The sequence below is a fragment of the Canis lupus genome, chromosome 31 (assembly GCF_011100685.1).
Source record: "Canis lupus familiaris isolate Mischka breed German Shepherd chromosome 31, alternate assembly UU_Cfam_GSD_1.0, whole genome shotgun sequence".
Classification (NCBI taxonomy): Eukaryota; Metazoa; Chordata; class Mammalia; order Carnivora; family Canidae; genus Canis; species Canis lupus.
This window is the reverse complement of record NC_049252.1, coordinates 32,185,597-32,209,075: the sequence shown is the minus strand read 5'-3', so window position 1 is coordinate 32,209,075 and position 23,479 is coordinate 32,185,597. Positions and strand designations below refer to the sequence as shown.

Sequence of the window (23,479 nt, the reverse complement as noted above, 5' to 3'; positions counted from 1 at the left end):
AAATTAAAAAAAAAAAAAAAGTCTTAACAGTGGATTCCAGTTCCCTTCCCCAGTTCTGCTTGCAGGACACCAGCAAAGCAACAGAAATACACAGTCCTTTTTCCCCAGATACAGAATTTAGTTTCAATCAGTCAACATCCAGAGCCCTTAAGTGAAAGCACTGTGGATACTCACATTCCCAGGTTCCTCAATCTTCTATACTAATAAGCCTTCAGTGAACAAGCAAGCCTCATCCCTCACAAAGAGCTTCCATCAGCTTTATCACTCCCTTAAGTCAATGCCACTAGCCCCAAAATGGCCAAATATTTGACAAAAGGTGCCAACACTTAAAGGCAGAAATCAAAACAAGCAGGAAAACCGGAATCCAGAGGAAACGGAGACAATGCCATGGGGAGGGAGGGGGGAGTGGTAAACTTTAAACTATATTATCAATGTGCTTGAATCAGTAAAAGAATACACGTACCCATGAAGTAAACACAAAATGCTAAAAAAAAAAAAAAAAAGGCAAAGAACAAAAGATAACCCTGATGGAAGATAAAAGTTGAAAAATATCTCTACCAGAAAAAAGACAAGATAACAAAACTGTATGTCACTTGAGAACACCAAAAAAGAAACTTTCCCAGATATAAAGAATATGTACCTACAGAGTAAAAGGACGAGTCCAATGCAAAAAAACCACCCATGCCAAAGCACAGCACTGCAAAATTTCAGAACACCAGAGTAAAGAACAGATCCTTAAAACTTCCAGAGAGAGAACAAGAACAAAAAAAGGTGGGAGAGGTGTCACATAAAAAGGACCAAAATTTACTAATGGATGCATGCAGTATTTAATGACTGCTAACATCAGAAAGTCAGATAGTGTGCCTCCAAAAGGAAAGGTATCATCCATGTAATGTAGTACTTTCCCCCACTTACCACTCCTCTCCCCAAGAAAAAGAGACAAAGACTTACAAATAGAATTCAGCAAGCCTCTAGATCTTACCATCAAGTATCAGAAAATGGAAAGGGAAAGGGAAAAGGAAAGGGAAGATGTCAGTGACACCACTGGGACTCACTCAACAACACCCAGACTATAGGAAAGACAAGACAGAGGACAGTTTCCTCAACAAATAAAGCTAAGGAGGAAAAAAAAGATGCAGATGGGCAGCCAACAGATTAAGAGAGACTTAAGAGATCTATCAATCAATCAAAGACAAGTTATGGACCTTACTTAGATTCTGATTTGAATAAAATGTTTAAAAAATATGTAATTATGAGGCAATCAAGGCCATCTGAACTCTTACTGGGTACATGAAAAATTACTGTTAATCTTTTCAAGGTATGATAATGGTACTGGGATTACAGATTAGAAATCAGTCATTTTTCAGAGATACATACTGAAACATTCATGAGTGAAATTATATACCTGGGTTTTTGTAAAAACTCAAACAGAAGGAGGGGGGAAGACAGGAATACAGTTGTTGTTGTTGTTTCTGAAAGTGGCCATGAGTTGATAAATGTTGATGCTGAGTGACGGATATATAGAAGCTCATTATGTTCTCCAACTTTTCCATACTTTTGGCTTTAACAGAATCCAGAACACAAATTCTATCTGCTATATGAAGCTAGACGATCATGAAGTAATACATTAGGAGTTCCCGATAAAAACTATATTCAAACTACAATTCCGTAATGAGCCAAAACTTTTCATCAACAGGGAAAGCAGATGAAAGATACTTTCAGGGCAGCCCCGGTGGCGCAGCGGTTTAGCGCCGCCTGCAGCCCAGGGCGTGATCCTGGAGACCCTGGATCAAGTCCCAAGTCAGGCTCTCTCTGCATGGTGCCTGCTTCTCCCTCTGCCTGTGTCTCTGCCTCTCTCTCTCTCTGCGTCTCTATGAATAAATAAATAAAATTAAAAAAAAAAAAAGATACTTTCAGACAACATCTCAAAAAATTAGTCTCTCATGCACCCTTTCAAAAGAAGTACTGAAAGATGTACTCCAGCTAAATGAAAGATAAAAACAGCAAAGATAAGGGTCAGAGAACCAGGAAACAGAGACTCATACCTGTTGGAGATTTGCAAAAGGAACACTATTAGGCCCACAGAGCAAGAATTTCATACAAGTGAGGCTTGATGAAGAGGCCTCTAAGAAGATTCCCAGGTGGAGAGGATATGAGTAGGAACCAGGACAACTAGTTATCTGATATATCTGCACAGAAGACTATATTGAGAGGCTATTGGAATGTATGGGAAAACTTCAGTCACAAGACAGAAAACAAAGCAAACGGAAATTCTAGACTATTGTTAATTCCAGGAAAAACAAAATTATACGAGGGAAATGTAATCATAGTATACAATATAGTTCCATGGTGAACATAATCATAATTAAACACTGAATATGTTTAATGAAAAAATTTTTAACTACAGTGGGTATATGGAACAAGAAAAGTGTAAGGCAGGTGGGTTAAAGTTAAATAATTCACCTTAATTGGAAGTCAGTAAATAATAATCAAAAAAAAAAAAAAAACAATTTTTTTTAATAATCCAAAATCTTAAATTAAATACAAAACTAGGGTCAGGGTTAACTACTCAGCCTCTAATCTCCCCCCTTCCTTTGTAAAAGAAGCCGATTTTGTTCAGGACTCATTTGCACACCATCCTTGTCAGGCGTGTGGTTCAGGGAAAGTGTGGCCAGCTCCACGATGATGCCCAGTACATCTAAACATAATCCCAGGGTCAGTGTTTCAGAAATAATCATAACCCAGGGGACAAGTCTGCCAAAAAATTTCAAGGCAAAATTTCCATATTTTCATAACGCTACAAGAAAAAGTTTTCTCTTCTTTCTCTGGACACTGTTGTATCTGGATACAACTCCTCAAACCACTGTAGACTTATTACTCTGCGCATGTAGCCAGCCAATTACTTGGGGGGAGATGGAAAAACTGGATACCTGAAGATGTTACTGTGCCACCAAATAAATCAATTAGCCCTAGAGCCCGTCCTCCTACCTCTAGATGTCCAACTGCGAGTTAATTTTTCTTATTTGAAGCCAGTTTGGGTCAGCATCTCTGTACCTGCATCCAAAAGCATCCTAAGTGGTACAATAGCATTTTAGAGGGGAAAATACAAGAGCGAGCTCAGAGCTGAGGTAAAAGAGCTTACCAACTAGTGGGCAGGGCACACAATGCCATAAATGTTTCAGATGTGCTGAGATCCCCTAAAGACCTCAAGACACCCAGACGGCCTCTCTTATCCTACCATGTCTGTGCAGACCCTGGGGTGTCAAAGTTTGGCAAGACCTGCTCTGGGGACCAGAAGAGGAACTACTGAGGGTGTGCCTGGGGACAGTTTTCTTCATTAGAAATCTTTCAGTAGTATTCGATGCATGCCAAACTGGAAATTCTTAAGAAAACTAATGCAGTAAGCAGAAAAGAGGCAAAAGATCTGATCTGTGGAAGGTCATTAACAATAACGTGAAGAAAGAACTTAATTGAAAACTATTTGAGAAAAAAGAGGGCTGGGTAACAGAGTAAATTCAAAAGTGACAGGAGAGGCACAAAGACAACAGAGATGTTTCTTCTGGGGGACAGAACTCTACTTAACCACACAAAGTGAAAACATAAGATTACTTTTCATTGTGCATTACATTGTTTGGATTTCACTAGCTGCTATCTACCAAACTCTCAAGTTCTACAACTATAGTTGACCCTTGAACAACGGGGGTTTTGACCTGCATGGGTCTACCTGTATGAGGATTTTTTTTCCAATATATTGTAAAAAGTCTTAAGAGATTTGCAACAATTTGAAAAAACAGATGAACTACACAGGCCAGAAAATACTGAAAAAAAAAAAAAAAAGAAATAGGTATTATTGTAAAAATATATATATAATATACATAATATGCAAAATATCTGTTCATCAACTATTCATATTTCAGATAAGGCTTCTAATCAACAGTAGGCTATTAGTAGTTAAGTTTTGGGGGAGTCAAGAGGTTCATGTGGATTTTCAACCGTACAAGGGGTCAGCACCCTCAATCCCCACACAGTTCAAAAGTCAACTGTAATTCAACCTGGGAAGCAGAGACGAATAAAATACCAGAATCCCAACATTCAGCCATGTATTAAGCAAGATTCTAGTCCTAGTCACAAAATGCACAAAATATAAATGGTTCCTGCTCTCACGAAATTAATCTCGTATTTGCTAAAACACACTCCACAGAAGCAATATAGAATAACTCAGAGGGCTGAGCCCGGTTTGAATCCTATCTCACCAACCACTAGGAAAAATTACTTCACATCTAAGCCTAAATTTTATCATCTGTTAAATAAAAATAATACCTTAGTGAGTTGTGGTATGCATATGTTTACACTGTGCAGAGCAAGCTTAATAAAGACCACCCCTTCCTATAGTAACAGGGGAGAAGGGAGTTCACCATAACATGCTAATGTGCATGGTAAAGCTTCAAGAAGGTGATTGTCTCCAAACTTATTTCCTCCACACCACACCATCTCAAGGAGTGGTCTGCAGAGCACATTCACAGAGAAGAGAAGCTCCCTACCATGTTTTCTGCTTCTGACCCACTAGGACTGATTTTTATTAACGTCCTCATCCTTCAGCCTCTAAGTTTGTGTGTGTGTGTGTGTGTGTGTTAACTACTATTTAGTGTCCACTCTGTAAACCCTTACAATCAGTTTTAAGACTATTATGCCTCGGTCTCCACCGCTAGACCCTACAGTCTTGCAAACAATAGAGAATCTCTTTTAGATTGACCGCTCCGGAACCTGGGAGAACACAGTATGTGGACACTAAAAATGCACTCTCAAAGAAATACATGCATTTTAACCTCATTCTTTGTCACTGAGCAAATATTTAGAGTTTTCTGTGTGCCAACCCTTGAAGATACAGCCGTGAACAAAACAGACGCAACTCTTGCTCTCAAGCAGTTTGTCTAAGTCTAAAGGAAGCAGATACTAAATAAATAAATAAATCACCTCACAGCTATAAAATTCAGGTGGAACACGTGTGAAAGGATGAGAAAAGAAAAAGTTGAGGGCATTTTAAACCTAACCTAGACAGGAGGGAAGGAGGAGTCAGAGGAGACAGGGAAGGCTTCCCTTCCCTAACTATGTGACATCTAGATTGAGACTAACAAGAGAAATAGGAGTTAGGAGGACAAAGTCCTAACCATGTTATATGCATTCACTTATCCTTCACAATAGTATAAATAGCAGGTACCTATTATCCTGACTATAGAGATGGGGAAACTGAGGCTCAGGAGTTCACGCAGCTGGGAAAAGACAGGGCTAAGATTCAAAGCCAGGCATCTAGATGAGGCTCCACAGAACACACTATTCACCACTCCTCAGTACTGTCTGTGACAGATTCTAAGATGGCTCCCAAGACGTGGCCTCCTGCTGCAGACCCTTCCCCTTGAACCAGGACCTGTGACTTGCTTTTCACCAAGCGTATACAAGGGAAAGGATGTCACTTCTGCAGGTAGGATATGTAAGATTGCACACCTGTCCTGTAAGGAGACACTCTCCTTCACTGCTTTTGATAAAGAAAGTGGGCATGCTGGAAAGGACCAGACAGCAGGAAACTAAGGACGGCCACCTACTAACAGGCGGGAACAAATTGAGGCCCTCGATCCAAGAGTGGACAAGAAACTGAATTCTACCAACTACCAAATGAGCTTAAAAGAGGTCTCTCCCTAGTCATACCTCACGTGCTACCACAGACCAGGTCAACCTCTTGACCATGCCGAGACCCTAAACCAGAGGACCCAGCTAGGTTGTACACAGGAACCTGACCCCAAAAACTGTGGGATCATAAATGTATGTTTAAGTGTGTAACTTTGTGGGAATACTGTTACATATCAAAAATTAACTGTTGCATGATAAAGTTCTTCCATCATATCCCTGTGCTTTACTGAAATGGTGATTATCAACTATACTTAACTACACATTAAGCCAAATTCAGGTAGCAGTCACAATCATTCTTTTAAAGCAAAACTCACTTGTGAAGATGCCAACATTAACTACAATCTGACCCTGCATTTTTTGGCAGTCATTTGAACAACCCTGTCTGCTACTTCCATTATCTATCATTTCTTCCTGTTTCTGTTGATTTTTCTAGGTCTTCAAATCACTATTCTTTTTCTTCTGTAATATCTAATCTGCCATTAATACCAACCAGTGTATTTTTCATCTCACATATAGTTCTCATCTCTACAAGCTGTATTTGGGTCTCTTTTTTACCTTTCCCAGCTCTACCTTCTTGAACATAGACTGAATACAGTTTTGTTTTAGTGTCTTTACCTGTCAATTCTAACACCTGTCAGTTCTGGGTTGGTTTCAACTGACAGCCTGACTATAACTCACATTAACCTGCTTTTACACATATTTAGTAATTTTTGATTGAATGCCAGACATTTTAAACTGTTAAGTGTTAGATTTTGTTATATTTATTTAAAGAGTATTGGACTTTGCAGGAAATCACATTACTTTCCAATTAGTTTGCTCCTTTCAAGGCTTGTTTTCAAGAATTTTCCAGCCATGTCTAGAAAAGCCTTTATTTTAAGACTAATTTAGACCCACTACTAAGACATGATCCTTCTGGAGTCTCAATGAACACAGAATTTAAGGAGTTCTACTCTGGCTCTAAGGCACTCAAATATTTCCCAGACTTATGTGAGCTCTGAGAATTGTTCTGCTTAGTTTCCCAGTGGATTCCTTCCCCAGGAACTGTTTCTTTATGAAACTGCATCCTACATGTGCACAGCAGATTAATATGCAGTCAAAACATTTAAGAGGACCACTAGGAAGACTTATGGAACTCTTTTCACTGCATAGTTCCCTTGTCTCCAGAAGCCTTCTCCTCAAAACAGAACCATCCTGGCCTCCTCCAGCTCCAATCTTTGCTTCCTCAACTCAATGAGGCCAAATGGCTCTATTTGGGATCCCCCTCCCTGCCCAGAGATCTGAAAATTCTTCTCTAGAAGAAAGCTGGGCCATCAAAGAGCTCAACTTGTTTGCTCTCCCTCTGTCAGGGATCACCGATCTGCAGTGCCTATTGTTCAAATATCTGAAAATACTTGTTTCATGTATTTTGTCCAGATTCCTAGCTGTTTATGGTTGGTTGGTAAATTCAGAATGTTACTGCCTCATAGTCAAAAACCTAAGTCATGATTCCTGACAATTAAATGTATTATAAGATACAGCCCATAAACACACACACACACACACACACACACACACACACACACACACATTGTCGATTAAGTTATCCCATCTTTATTTTTATCATGGCATTTATCACTCTTTGTCCTCGTTGCTTGCTTTCTTGCTTATTCTACATTTAAAACAGAATGTAAGCTCTGTGAGAGTACAGGGATCTTGTCTATCTTGTCACTCCTATATCCCCAATACTTAAAATATATCCTGGCCTAGAATAGGCACTAAATCAGCAAATCCATTAAATCAATAGGCAAACTACATGTATCTATTTCACTTAATAAATACTATGAACTCTTCCCATTAATAAATTCTAATCTAGATGCAGGTAACCCCAACCCTGGAGAGTTCCTCAGAATTGTCAATTACCTTAATTAATTAGCATCATCTAAGTAAAGGTTTAGCTACAAACAAAAGAAACTAACTCTGACTTTGTTGAAACTGAAAAGGAAGTTATTAAAGCATATTAGGTAACTCACAGAAAACCCCAGGAGGGCCAGGCTGAAGGCTACATAATCAAGAACACCCAAAATTCAAACCACAGATCTGGTCCAGTGGAGACAACATAGGATTCAGTCACTGCAGCTTGTACAGACAATAGTGACACCAGGAACTAAATGGTACAGGTAAATCTTTGTCACTGCCCACCTCTGGAAAACAGATGTAGCTGCCATCCCCCTCACACTGCAGAACAGATTCCACAAAGTGCCTGCTTCTGCAAATGACTAGCTTCTGAGGTGATGGAGTGGTGACTCCAGGTCATGTGATTGCATCCCAACTCCAAAAGTTGCAGAGAAAGTGAACAACTAGCTCTCAAAATTGAAGATTTCTACTTACCCCCAAATCCTTAAGGTAAAGAACTCCCCCAAACATAGATAGCCTTCGGATATTTTTATTATCTGAAAAAATAATGCACCAGTACCACATGACATCAATCCCAGTATACCAGAACTTTTATCTATTTCTTTAATTAATGGATTATAGAAGGTCTATGTTTCTCTTTCTTTTCTATGTTTAACTTTAGGACACTTAACTGTTCACTGGGTTTTTTATTACCTAGAAACAGCACATGCAATCTGCTGTGATTATCCTTCCTTAAGCAAATTTACTTCCCTGTGTGTCTCTCAGCTTATAAAACAGAGATACTACCAACCACCTTACAGAGTTGCTGAGAATATTAATAATAAATATGTAGAGTGTTGGGCTCATAGCAGGCACTCAATAACAGCTATTGTTACTATTATTATTTAATAGTAGCTTATTTTTTAAGAGGATGAACCCATTGATTTAAACTTTTTTTAAAAATCTGCCAACAGTTGAAGATCCAAGTTTCTATTTTACATAGTATTATAAATGTTCTCCCCTTTAACTCCTATGTTATCAAAAATAAAGCAACAAGTAGCTTAAAGTAGTCTAACATGTTGCCACCAAAACTAAGTTCAAAACATAAACCAAACAAACAAAAAGAAGGAAGGAACAAATGAACAAACAAATTGCTCACCCTGAACACAAGCCTGGTTTCCTTTACATTTCTCTCCAGTGAGCTCCTGACTGAAAAACTTCATGATGGCAAAGACCCTATATGCCCATGGGACTCACTATGTCCCAAGGGCCTAACACAGGGCCAGGCTCAGAGAGCAGAGCTTCACTACCCACTCAATATTTCTGAATGTTTTTCCAAATATTTACTATAGAAACTAGTTACTGAGAAAGGTTTCAAAACTATTTTAACAAAGCCCTTAAAAGCTTTTAAAAGCTCATTCATCTGACAAGATGGACAGCTTCAGTCACTTTTAACTCAAGACTCATTCTTTTGAAAATCCATCCATAAAATGAACTTCCCCAATCATTTTCATTCTGTTGTCCAAACTTGAAAAAGTTAAAGCCAGGGAATCCCTGGGTGGCTCAGCGGTTTAGCACCTGCCTTCCACCCAGGGCGTGATCCTGGAGTTCCAGGATTAAATCCCACATCAGGTTCCTTGCATGGAGCCTGCTTCTCCCTCTGCATGTGTCTCTGCTTCTCTCTCTGTCTCTCATGAATCAATAAAATCTTTAAAAAAAAAAAAAAAAAAAAAAGGTTAACGCCAAAATCCAAACAAACCACTTTCTTCAATTTTTTGTCACTTTTTAGATAAAGTCAAAGTTAGAGCTTATTTTAAATTTTTTAGATTTTGTTTATTTATTCATGAGAGACATAGAGAGAGAGAGGCAGAGGCACAGAGGGAGAAGCAGGCCCCATGCAGGGAGCCCCATTTGGGGCTGGATCCTGAACTCTGGGATTGCATCCTGAGCCAAAGGCAGATGCTCAACCGCTGAGCCACGCAGGCATCCCAAGAGCTTGTTTTAAATGTGATCCTAACGTGAACCTAACAGCTACTACAAATGCTGGACTGACATCCTAGAGGTCACTGTTTTGTTTTTTGTGGGTTTTTTTTTTTTTTAAGATTTTATTTATTTATTCATGAGAGACACAGAGTAAGAGGCAGAGACACAGGCAGAGGGAGAAGCAGGCTCCCTCCATGCAGGGAGCCCAACGTGGGACTTGATCCTAGGTTTCCAGGATCACACCCTGGGTGGAAGGTGGAGCTAAACCGCTGAGCCACCCAGGCTGCCCTAGAGGTCACTGCTGAATGGACCTCACTTTGTTGGCTAAGAATCATGAAAGATATCCAGGCCGATTCTCTCCACAATTTAAAACTCCAAATGAACACTAAGTAATGTGTCTATTTCAATAAACTACTAAAATGATGTGCTCCTTTATTTAAAAAGGTACAATCTAACTAATACAACATTATTAACTATACTTTCTTAAAAAATAAAACCTAGGGATCCCTGGGTGGCACAGCGGTTTAGCTCCTGCCTTTGGCCCAGGGCACGATCCTGGAGACCTGGGATCGAATCCCACGTCGGGCTCCCGGTGCATGGAGCCTGCTTCTCCCTCTGCCTGTGTCTCTGCCTCTCTCTCTCTATCATAAATAAATAAATAAATAAATAAATAAATAAATAAATAATAAATAAATAAATAAATAAATAAATAAATAAATCCTAAAAAGACACAATGTTTCTACTCCATATTCCTAACACCTGGCTTCTCCCACACAGTAGGTACTTCATATGCATTTGTGAAATTATTCCATGAGTAAATAACTTTTTCCTGCCTATAAATTTTTCCATTCCTATCTTTAAAAAGATAATCCTTTAGGGCACCTGGGGGGCACAGTTGGTTAAGCATCTTGCCTTCAGTTCAAGTCATGATCCTGGGGTCGAACCCAGCATCTCAGCATCTGGGCTCCCTGCTCAGCAGGGAGTCTGCTTCTTCCACTCCCCCCCCCCACCCAGGGCTTGTGCTTTCTCTCCTGTGCTCCTACTTGCTCACTGTCTCTCAAATAAATAAAACTTAAAAAAAAAAAAAAAAATAGTCCTCTGGGGGGACTTGGATGGTTCAGTTGGACCAAACTCTTGATTATGGCTCAGGCTATGATCTCAGGGTTCTGAGATGGAGCCCCTGAGTCAGGCTCTGAACTGCTTGGGATTCTACACGACCCCCCACTCCCACCCCATGCCTCTCCCCCAGGCTCAGGTGCTCTCTCAAGTAAATAAATAAATAAATAAAATTTTAAAAGATAGTCCTTTGGTCCCTGACACCAAATAGTAAAGAGCAAAACATGCAGTTCATTGATTCATTCAACAAATGTTTACTCAGTGCTTACTATGGTGCCAAGCCTTTGCTGATGCCACCCACTGCCCTACTCTCTCAAAAACATTAAATTAAATAAGCATTAAAAAATTATCAACTGTAGGGGGCGTGTGGGTGGCTCAGGTTAAGAGTTCAACTCTTGATTTCAGCTTAGATCATGATCTCAGAGTTGTGAGACAGAGCTCCATGTTCACCATGGAGTCTGCTGGAGACTCTCTCTCTCCCTCCACTGCACTACCCTGCCCCCCCCGCCCCTCACTCTCTCTAAATAACTAAATAAAAATCTTTTTAAAAAAGTATCAACTATAATAAGCACTATGGAGGAAAATTACAAGAAGACATGACACATTAAAAAAGAAGTGATGGGTGTGGGGGGGGGGATTACTTTCCCTGAGAAAATAAAATCTAGGCTGTATGTGCTGGAGGAAACGAGGTTCACTCACTCCAAGGAAGGAGATGGCTGCGGGTTGAAGCAGCAGCACATGAGAAGATAGAATCCAGAGCCTAGGAAGGTAAGACTGTCTAAGTGAGTGGAGGCCACCTCATTCAGGTACTGGGTCCTGTATGTGACTAGTTTGGTCTTTACTCTAGAAGTCACAGTGTATTATTAAACAGGTTTGTTTGTTTGTTTGTTTGTTTGTTTGTTTGTTTTTAAGACAAAGAATTCTTATTCATTGGCTCAAATCGCTCTTCCATTCCTATTCCTGTCCATCCCACTGAATTTTCCTTACTCTTTGACTTTCCTTATATGCCTACATCCTTTACCTTCGATGTCTGGATCTTCGTCTTACTCAGCAAGAAGGCTTCCTCCAAGCTGTCTCTCACGAATCCTAAGACTCTCATCTTCAATTTCTTCCCTCTGCATAGCTGATTCTAATACTGCTGAGTAACTGTGGGCCTTCAGGCCAATTCTTAGGTAAATTCACCTAGCTTCACTGACGTTTTGAACTATACCACAGAATGATCATAGAGAAATTCAAAAAGTGAAATTAGATTCTCGTGTACTCAAATGAGATCCTAATAATTTTCCTACCATTGCTATTTTGAAAAAACTTTTACAAAAGCTTTTGTACTACGGAAGTAATGTCATTCAGTAATGAATGTGTTTGATGTAAAGATGAAGTTAAAAAAAAAAAAAACCACTACTGAGATGACAGTTGTACTTTTCAAGGGGAAATGATCAAATCAGAACAAATTTTTCAGCACACAGTAATTGTCTTAAAGACTGGAGTCCTATTTATATACCCAAATAAACTTTCACTCAAAATTAACTGTCAAAAGGACTCTAAAATGAGACAAAAATTTGACCTTCAAAAAGCAACATCAAAAATTACTCAATTTAGGGGCACCTGGGGGGCTCAGGTCATGGTCCCAGGATTGAGTCCTGCACCAGGCTCCCTGCTCAGTGGGGAGCCTACTTCTCCCTCTCCCCCTCCCCCACTCATTCTCATTCTCTCTCAAATAAAATATTTAATAAAAAAAATTACTCAGTTTCATGTGCTCTGTGTTCCCTTCAATGAAAATGTATGTCTACTCTAGATGAAGTCAGTAAGCCTACTCTAGGGATTACTAAAGATTTCCCCCAAACAGATCATAACTTCTGTGATGGCACAGTTTAGGCTTTGCTGGAGAACTGATTCCCAGGCCCTACACTTCCATGTCTGGCATTGGTAGGTCCTCAATAAATAATTCTAAACACCTCAAGAGATAAACGCTTTTTAAATGATTGGTCTCCTGGTAAGAATACTTGTGAAAATAAAGAGAATACGGTATTATTTAGGAAAATACTAAGACACTCAGAATAAACTTAACTCTCTCCCATGTTCCACTACTCTGTATTTTTCAAACCATGTATCATGATACATCTTTTTCTTTCCGGATTCACATCTTCTAACACTGCCTTCTCCCACTGTTCCATTTTCAAGCTCATCTTTAATGGTGCTCCAAATGGCTTCCACTTGTCCCTCATGGAAGTCTCAACTACAGCAATAATTCGATCTTCTGTTCAACAGTTTTTGCAGGCCCTCAGGAGGAAATTCACTCAATTGCTCCATTAAACAAATCATTCCCAAACTATACTGCTACCAATGTTTAATCCTCTCCTTTCTAGGTCCAAAAATTTGGCCACACTGCTGTTTGAACCCAGAAATATTCACTTGTTCTTTGAAAATTAAATCACTGAGAATTTTTTAAGGCACTCCTGACGTGGCTCTCCCCTCTGACTTCTACTTTTTACCTCTTCTTACTCTTTCATGCCTATACACCTAGAATGAGCCTGCCTTCCAGGCCCTTCTCCTCACTGTGTTCATCTCCCTAACCCAGACTTGTCACCAGAGCCCTGGTGAGAAACACCTTCAATGGCCCCAAACACCTCATAAATTTAAGACCCACCACACTCATTTCTCAGTGTCACCGTCCCTCTCCCTCCTCCAGAACCTCTCACACATGCCCTTTGATACTCTGGGCCCCGTGGCCCATGAATCTGTCATTCTCCTGAGGCCCCCCATCCTTCCCCTGCCACCCCAGGACCCTCTCTCTCTAGCAGACTATCAAATCCCTAGGTTCTACCAAGACTCAAGTCCCTTCTCCTCCAGGCATGCTCAAATCCCCAGCATTCCTTACGGCTTTCTTCTAGTTCTTTCAATGTCAATACCTTTTACTGTTAGCAGCCATGGTCTTACCTATGGTGATGGCACCTGGACACACATCTCAACGCTAACAGCACAGGTAAGCAAATTTTACTTTTGTAGTCAAAGCTTCTACCACCACAATGCACATACCTCATACATAAGACTGAAGGAAAATAAGAATTCCCTTATACAATTTATCAACGCATTTACAATTGCAAGCATCTACAAAGTTATCAAAACATCAGTTTTTCATTCAACAGAATAAAAACTACAGGAAAATCAGAAAATATTTTTAATCATATATCTGACAAAGAATATTTCATTATTAAAGTACAAGACTTAGAGTACAACTAAAAATCTTCCAACTCCCTCATAATTAAAGAAATGCAAATCCAAACAACTAGACATCATTTTCACCTATTAAACTGACAAAGATTTAAAACTCTGGTAACACCAGTGTTGGTGAGATCTGGGAAACTATGAACTCTCAAACACTGCTGACTGAAATATAAATTGGTGCTACTGAATTGGCAAGGCATATCCAAATATGCATATATTTGGCGAACCAGCAATTTCCCTTAGAAATATATATCATGTGGCTAAGGCTCGCAGGACACAGCTGTATGTACAAGGATGCACACTGCAGAATTGTTTAAAACAAAAATACAAAACAATTTAAATGTTCTTTAATGGAGATTGATTAAGCTGTGGTACATCCGTAACATGGAATACTTTCTAACCATTAAGAACAACAGGGAAGCTATCAGCTGATACTAAGGTATTTCTAAAACCGACCAAGATGCTTAAGATGCAAATCTATGTGTCTAGCATCATCCAGTTTAAGCATGACCCATGTTTAGCATGATCCAGTTTGCAGGTAAGGGCACAGACCCTGTACATACACACACATCTATCACAATGTCTAGGCACTTTAAAAAAACTAATAGGATCAATGGCACAAGCCCTGGCTTGGCTCAGTGACTCCTGATCTTGGAAGCTGTGAGTTCCAGGGCCATATTGGAGTTAGTGTTTCTTAAAAAAAAAAAAAAAAAAAAAAAAAATTAATTTTTAAAAATAGGATCATACTAAACACAAATATAATAAATGTTTAATATATATCCTTGCACATATACACACAGGACATTGTTGGTAGGAGAAATAAGAACTATTACCTATGGAGCACGAGGCGGGGGGTTGATATATAGCATTCTATAGGGCCTGAGCTTTTTTTTTTCTCCCTACCATGAGGAGATATTATTTGGTGATCTTTTAAAAACTAAAATTCCCAAGGTGATAAGAATGATTCCTTATATATTTGATATGGTGTCAGACCCCTCAAATAGAAATGATGAACGCTAAGAAAAAAAAGCCTTCTACTCCAATATTCACTCAATCAAGTGGCACAAAATTATCCACAGTCCCATTACCAATACTCTTAGTGACAGAAGGCCAGAAGTCCAGTCTAATACTCCCAGCCTCTGGCCACCAGAGGAACCTTTCCAGGACTCTATACCACAAGCTGACATTTCTCAAACATGCCCTTCATCTTCCTCCAGCAAGGACACACACGCCGATTCTTCCCTCCCCTTCCCACAAAGCTCTCTTATTAGCATAGGTGCTATCTCCAATGTTTAAAATGATAGCCAGGGCAGCCAGGGTGGCTCAGCGGTTTGGCGCCGCCTTCAGCCCAGGGCGTGATCCTGGAGACCTGGGATCCAGTCCCAGGTCAGGCTCCCTGCATGGAGCCTGCTCCTCCCTCTGCCTGTGTCTCTGCCTTTCTCTTTCTCTCTGTCTTCCATGAATAAATAAATAAAATATTTAAAATAAAATAAAATGACAGCCAGGGCAGCCCGGGTAGCTCAGTGGTTTAGCACCACCTTCAACCCAGGGACTGGTCCTGGAGACCCGGGATCAAGTCTCACGTCGGGCTCCCTGCATGGAGCCTGCTTCTCCCTCTGCCTGTGTCTCTGCCTGTCTCTCTCTCCCTCTCCCTCTTCCTCATGAATAAATAAATTAAAAATCTTTTTAAAAAATAAAATAAACAAATGACAGCCAGCTAATTCATAAAAATAAAGTGTTAACCTGATACACAGATAAAAGGCATTCCTCTGGGAATACTTCCAGTTCAAATTAGGGAATCCAACTCTTAGTTTAATCTAAAGAAATGAATTCCACAGTGAAAACTGCAAATGAAAAAGAAAGTAATAATTTGAAGACCTACCTTGGTTCCTTCTAATCATGCCAGACTAGCACCTACCTATCATCTACCCTAATGCTGTAGGTAAACTACCCTATCCACTACAGCACTGACATGAACAATACCTTTAAAACCTCAACTTCCATCCTTAAATACTCATTTGACTATTTGCTAAAAGGACAATTAAGTGATCCATTCACTACCAATGAGCTCACATATAAAAAACTATTTGAGAATGACCAATATCCTTAAAAAATCCCAATACAACTGGTACTTGGTCCACTTTTACGTTCATATTAAGAACGAAGAACCAGGGGTCAGAAAAACATACACTAGTCCTCAAGTGGCTCACTCTGGGGTACTGGTTAGTCACTTAGTTTCTTTGCACCTACTTCCTTCTCTAAAGTGAAAGAGATGAATTATATCAATGTTTTTCTAAGTGTTTCTACTGTACCAGGTTACTCAGAGTCCTAATTAAGAAAGTAGATTCCAGAGCATCACCCCAACCCTGTAGATGGAGAAGTATCTGGGTTGGGGAGTCTCACAACTTTGAGAAGTTCTCCAGAAGCCTGTTTGAGAACCATTAGTTTCTCAGGTCTCCGCCTAGACCGAATAACACTCTAGTTCCAAATAATCCTAGATCTTCCACTTTGTTCAAACCCACAAAACTTAAGAGGAACATACTTGGATAGTAAATGTATTTCTAAGCATCACTGCTATCGTCCTCCTTGCAACTTCAGGGACTCAAGCAGTTACTGAAAACCTGACAAGATTCAAGTGTCATTCCGGTATTGTTTGCTGAGAATATGGGTATGAATACACACAGCAGGATTACATTCTAGGAAACTGTTAAAATCCAAAAGCTTAGATTTCAAATAGTTTACATACAATATAGTCACAGCTATCAAGAACCATATATCTAACAAAAAAATCAGTAAAATAATGTTACAGCCAAAATTCATTCACTTCTAAAAGTTTAGCTACATTTTTTCTAATCTGACTATATATATTGCAGATACTGAATAGTGATCTATTTAAATTTGCACACCACAGTTCTGAAGATTAATAATCAGATATGGAAAATAAATCTTATTAATTAGTGTAATAAGTTGTCTTTCCAAGGTTTCTTTCTGTATATTTCTTCTAAAAGATTTAAGTGTGACAGGAAATGTTTCATCATTCCCCATTCTCCTTTTCTTCAGCAGAAACAGATTTTTAACCAAACAGCCCCCCTGCCAGAGACCACATATCCCAGCCTCCTTTGCAGCTAACTGTGGCCACCTGACCAAGTTTTGACCAACACCTGTGAACAAAGTCATGGAATGTGCTTTCCCCACACCTGTTCCTAGATGGTAGATATGGTGGGGAGCGGTCTTGTACCACACAGAAAGTGGTGTCTACCTAAAAGAGGAAAACAGCAAGACAGAAGGAATCAAAGTCCCCTTTACCATGGAGCCACTACATCAGCCTGAAAATCACTTACATGAGAGAGAAAAAACTTGTTAAAGCTGTTGTATTTAATCAGAACAAAGGCCCAATCTTGTGTTCTAATTAATGCATAAAGTTTAAATTTATAACAAATATTAAGTAATAGCTACTTACTAATTCAGTAAAGTTGAAACTCTAATTATAAATTCTTGGGTAACCCCACTACTGAAATTATTGCTACTGTACCAACTTATATTTATATGGCATTCTAAACTTTTGCAAAGCACTTCATAATCATATCTCATTCCACATTCTCAAAATCCTAGGCAGGGCAGCTGGTGCTGTGCACATTTGGCATATAAAACACTGAAGCTCAGGAGAAGCTACTTTGCCCAAGATTGCACAATTACAGAGTGGTACTAGGACAGGATTCAGCATATAGGTTCTTCATTCCATCCTCTGTATACGTATACGTTTATATACCTCTGCTGTACTGGAAGCGTGATCAAAAAAAAGAATTATTCCCGTCCAGATGGACCTTACAATCTAGTGGAGAGAGGAAGAGACAGACATTAAATAAGTAAGTATATCTGTGAATATGTATGAATAATAATTACACAGCTAATTTGCAGTAAGAGCTACAAAGAAAGCAGATTCCTACAAGAATGCATGTCTAAGGAACCCTACCTAGACTGGGGCATTGGGGAAAGCCTCTTTCTGGAGAATCAGCATTCATCCTGGGACCTCAAGGATGAGTACAAATGGAAAGGAGGAGGCTATTAAGAAATGCGTTTGTGTTGGGCAGCCTGGGTGGCTCAGCGGTTTAGCGCCTGCCTTCGGCCCAGGGCGTAATCCTGGGGACTCGGGATTGAGTCCCGCTTCGGGCTCCCTGCTTGGAGTCGGCTTCTCCCTCTGCCTGTGTCTCTGCCCCTCTCTCTGTGTCTCGTGAATAAATAAATAAAGTCCTTAAAAAAAAATGCATATGTGTTGCCTCAATCTGCACAAGAGCTCTACAGTAAGTACCACCAACGCCATGTTACAGACGAAGAAACCAATACTTAGCAAAATCACACTGCCAGTGAGATTGCAGATCGGCCTGACCCTGGAGCCTCTACCCAGCACCATCTCACAGGCCCATACTCTCTCCACTGCATCACACTACCTCAACTGCCATCTATAACTAGATATTATGCAGATTTTGGATGGGTGACAGAGCAGCTTCTTACCAAAACACATATGCTAGGATGCCAACTCTAGCCACAGATATCCATAAAACTTAAAAAAAGAAAAAGATTCAAATCTTGTCACTGGAAATCTGATATACTTAGAAAGATTGCAGGGTTATTTAATGAACAGAGATGTTATGTAAAATAGAGGTGATGTTGAAAACCAGATTCATTCCATGTAAAACCAGTTCCCTAAGCTCCTCCCCATTGATTTATACAACCATTTTAATTATGGGAACAAAAAACAACAATTCATCAAGAGTAAAAATCCATTTTAGGCTATCATGATTCATATATTAGATACAAGCATATATCCCTGAAACAAAAAAATATCTTGTCAAAACTTTAATAGTACCACGTAAACTTTTGAAAATCTCATTCTAGAACAGAGGATGTATAGCTCTGGTAGAAGGATCAACTGTCAAGAAGCCCAAGTGGCTCTACATTAGCAAAGAGTATGCCCACAAGGAACCACATCATTTTATATATCCAAAGTACTGAAAGTCATCATCTCCAATAGAAAATTTTAATTTGTAATACAATTCTGAAAGCATGATTTCAAAGCAAAAGTATAACTTTTGAAAAACACTTAGCTGGTCTATCCAATGCAACACCTCCAAACAATGTCGTTTCCATATGACGAAAGAAAAAAGAAAGAAAGAAAAAGAAAGAAAGAAAGAAAGAAGAAAGAAAGAAAGAAAGAAAGAAAGAAAGAAAGAAAGAAAGAAAGAAAGAAAGAAAGAAAGAAAAGAAAGAAACAAACTAAGGCTGCCTGTAGCCACCAAGTGAGGAAACAAGACTTATCTTTAATTACTTAATATGAATCTGAGATTATTTTCATCCTATGAACCTAGTATCTCATTCTCACGTAACCAACAATAAATCTTATAGCTCTAGCTTAACACTGCAAGCAAGATTTCAAAAGATTTCTTCACTTAGGGGCAACTGAGAAGTTTTAGGTAACTTAAAACAATTAGGTGGGGTTTTTTTCCCAAGTAATCAAAAAAATTTAACCTCCTCCCCCAAATTTTTAATCTAAAATTGTACAAGCCACGGGTTAGGAGTTTCCATAGTTTCTCTAACCATCAGAACATTGCCCAACAGTTACAATGACATACAGTAAGAAGTCTTTTAAAAGACTAGCACTATGCACACATAAGGTGCTCCTGCACACGTCGGTCACACAATACCTTCTGACAGGGCAAACTGTGTTAGTACTAAGTTTCAAGAGACCATATTTGATAATTCCAAGTAATACCTTTACTTCCAAATAGAAAACATGTAAAACCATCAAAACACTCAACAGAAAGTAGAGCTTCCTAGCTCACAGTTGAAACTACGGATAAGGAATACGACAAAATTGTGAAAATAATAAAATCTTGTCAGGGAAGAAATAAGTTCATTATAAAGACTCTTCCTGGAAGTTTTTGGATTTTGCTGGGTTCAGATGGTTCATTCTTTCTTGGAGGAATGAGAGAGATTGCTTGGGGGTGTGGGTGTAAGAAATGTGAAAGTTCTTTGTAGTAAGAGAGAAGATAACGCTAAAGCAAAAACATTGAAACTTTTATCACAAACACCAAGGAAGTCACAAATGAAGCCCCCCTCTGCTAATGAATCTTACTTTCAGTCTCACATATAAGGCAATTCCCTTCACGCTCATAATAAAGTTACTTCTTTCCAAATTTTCTTCCCAAAACCAGATACTTGCCAACCATAAACACACATGTGAAAACATCCCTGACTAATCTAACCTAGTTCTTACTTAAAAAAAAAAAAAAGTTTTCAAGCAGTACCCAAGATATGATACATATTAGCGTTTTCTTTCTTTGTATTTCAGTTTCATAACAAAATGCATACCAAAGGTCATTGTACACTTGTGGGATAAGCCATCCTGAATTTTGCTTTTGCAGATAAATACTCCTAGCACTATAAAAACCTATATATGTAAATTCTTTAAATACCAGTCCCTGAATTTACCACTCCCTACCTACCCCCTATCTTTAAGTCATAAACACAGTAACTCTCCATAAATAAAACTAAGGGGACAAACATCTGACAACATTCTACAGGGGGGAAAAAATTCTAATCAAGGGTCTTTTTCACTATACACGTTCCCGAACAAAACACTGCATTAAAATGGAATATTTTCATTTATTTTGAATGTTCCCCTAAAGACTGGGCTAACTGGTTAATTTTGGAGGGCAAGCACACAGTAATTCTCTCTTAAATTTCTAATAGGTCCCACCAAAATGTCTTTAAAATACGGTTAAGAGGCTATCTTACACCTTTATCCCAAATTCCTAAAAACAAAGATCTCACTAGATCATTTAGTCCATTTCCCAACCCTACCAATAATGACCATCCATTCATTGAAGTCTATTCCTTCAAATCAAAACTTTTAAAGTGTGCCTTCAACTTACACAGGGGTAACCTAGAATAATTAATATCTGAGCTTACGCCTCTTATCAACTTTTTATACTGTCTTACAATCGAACTTCGTACACATGTTAACAGGAGTCCTTAACTTTCTGATAAGGTTTGAACTCTAAATGAATTTGGACAGCCAATAAAAGCACCAGGGCTATTTCAAGACCAATCCTCCAAAAGCACTGGGGTACTTTAAGTGTAAGTCATGTGCACATTAAAAATCTTAACTGTAACTGAGTAAACTTTCTCTTAACTGGTTTCTTTGAGACTATCATCTTCAGCTTAAAATCTTAGCACATGAAATTTTAGTTCTAGTCTCACATTTATAACCTATCTGAAAATATTTCTCTCAGATAATCAAGAGGTGAGAAATTGAGAAAATAAAAAAAGGTCACGCCACTGAATTATCAAAACTCCTCAGAATCAAAATATTAAATATATCCATTCTTAAACACTTTGTATATGTAAGGTGCAAGGGGGGGGGGGGTCATACAGGAAATCCCCGTATTCAAAAATTTTAAAATGCCTAAAACTAACTTTTACACAAAACTTTGCTATGACTCATCAATACTTAAATGATGCCTACAATTAAAATTAATTGTGAAGAACAAAACGCACCAAAATATATCTTTTTAAGTCTTTCCATTCAATAACTGTCTACATGGGCGCGGGGGGGGGGGGGGGGGGGGGGGGGGGGGCCGGGAGTGGGAAACGGGAAGGGGGAGAGACTGACAAGTTTCATCAAGAGGGTCTCTTTTCCATCTTTCCACTTCCGCAAAGGAGAAAGTTCATTCCACGCTCAACACTGTCAGGGGCGCAATCTCTAGGTTAGAACCCTGAGTCATTACACGCGGATCGCTGCAAAATCTGCCAGCGTCTCTAATAATCAGTTATAAGCTAGTGATTACGAGCCCAGGCCGGCTAGGGGCTCCAGCTCCTGGAGTCCCAGCTGTGTGACCTTGGGTGAGTCACCGCTCAGTTTCCTCATCTGTGAAATGGGTTAACAGTTCCCACCAGTGGGAAAAGCGAGTGCATACACGTAAAGCCCTGAGACGACTGCCTGGCTGGCTCTCTGTTCATCCTAATCTTAAAAAAAAAAGAAAAAAAAAATCAGTGTGAAAACGATGCTATACCGGGTATTTTCTGACAACTCGGGCGGAATTCCAGAAACCAAATGGTGCTGGCATCCGCGGGCTGCACCTAGATTACAAGGTCCGTGTAATCTAGGGTTGGACGCAAAAGGCACGGGCCAGCCAGTCGGGGTTCGCTCGCTCGCTCGCTCGCTCCTTGAGCCATTTTTAACTATTTCAGGCTAGGGAGGGGCCTCTCGCTAGGCCAGGCGTTCGGCTCCTCGGCAGCGGCGGTGGGTCGACGCGAGAGCGGGGGGGAGGGGGGGCTGCAAATAAGACTCGGGAAGTTTTGTGGCCGCGGCCGGGTTTGCCCGTCGGGGTCCGCGCACTCCCGGGCACCGGCGCCGCTCGGGCTGCTCGGGCTGCTCGGCTGCTCGGCTGCCGGCCGGGTCGTCGCCGCACCTCGGGCGGGCGGGCGGGCCGGCGGCCTCCCCCGCGCTCCCGGCGCAACTTGGGAGCACACGCCCCGGAGCGCCTCCCCGGGCGCCGCGCCTCGCCCCGCGGCCGCCCCGATCCCGCGGCCCGGGCATTGTCCTTGCGGAGAGCCCCGGCGGGTTCCCACGCTGCTGGGGGCACCGAGAGGAGGGCCGAGGGAGGAGCTGGGGGGAGAGGGTGAGGAGGAAGAGGAGGAGGAGGAGGAGGAGGAGGAGGAGGAGGAGGAGGAGGAAGACAACCTCCTCCCCTCCGCCCGGGCGACCAGTGAAGGTCTGGCGCTTCCCCGGCCCCCCCCGCCCGCCCGCCAGGCCCCGGCCCCGGCCCCGGCTCCCGGGAGGCCGCGGCCCCGGCTCCCGCCCGCCGCAACTTTGCCCTCCGCTCGCTCGCGCCCGCCTCTCCTCCGGGACCGGGCCTGCCGGGCTCCCTCCCCCGGCGACCGGCCGCGGGCCGCGGGCCGCGGGCGCCTCCTCCTAAAATGGCAGGTCCCTCCCTCCGCCCGGCCGGCCTCGGCGCGGGCCCGGCTGCAGGCCGCGGGGGGGGGGGGGGAGCCGGGCGCCGGGCCGGACACTCACCGGGACGATGGCGGGGCGCTCGCGCCGCTCCCTCCGGTGAGTCTCAGCCTCGGGCTCCCGCCGCTGCGCTCCCGCCGCGGCCTCCGCAGCCAGCGCCGCCCCGGCCGCCTGTCTCTCCGCCCCCGGCGCTCCCGGCGCTGCCGGCGCTCCCGGCCGAGCCGCAGCCTTCGCAGTCCGTGTCCGGCTCCGCGGTTCCAGCGGCGCCCGGGGCCGGGGAGGCGGCAGCCCCCTCCCCGGCAAATACCGCAGTCCCCGGACCCCGGCTCCCGGCGGCGGGGCCGCGCGGCCCGGCCCGGCGCGGAGGGCGGCGGCGAGGCCGGGCGCCGAGTGGCGGCCGCTCCCGGCGGCTTCTTCCCGACGAGGATTTTTGTAAATCGCACAAAATGGCGCGCGCTCCAAACCTGCGCAGCCAGAAGCGCCGGGGCCCGAGCGGCGGCGGCGGCGGCGGCGGCGGCGGCGGCGGCGGCGGCTCCTCCGCCAGGAGAGCCCGAACCGCCCGCCCCCGAGTCCCCGCACAGACAG

At 41.7% G+C, this 23,479-nt stretch overlaps 1 protein-coding gene across 1 annotated transcript in view; it reads right to left on the bottom strand.

Annotated features, from left to right (window-relative positions):
- DYRK1A (dual specificity tyrosine phosphorylation regulated kinase 1A) overlaps positions 1 to 22,974 on the bottom strand; it is a 146,595-nt gene extending 123,621 nt beyond the window's left edge. Inside the window, exon 1 of the mRNA XM_038581475.1 lies at positions 22,958 to 22,974. The gene's annotated coding sequence lies outside the window, so the exon portion shown is untranslated. The remainder of the gene's footprint in view (positions 1 to 22,957) is intronic.
- Positions 22,975 to 23,479: the final 505 nt, after the last annotated feature.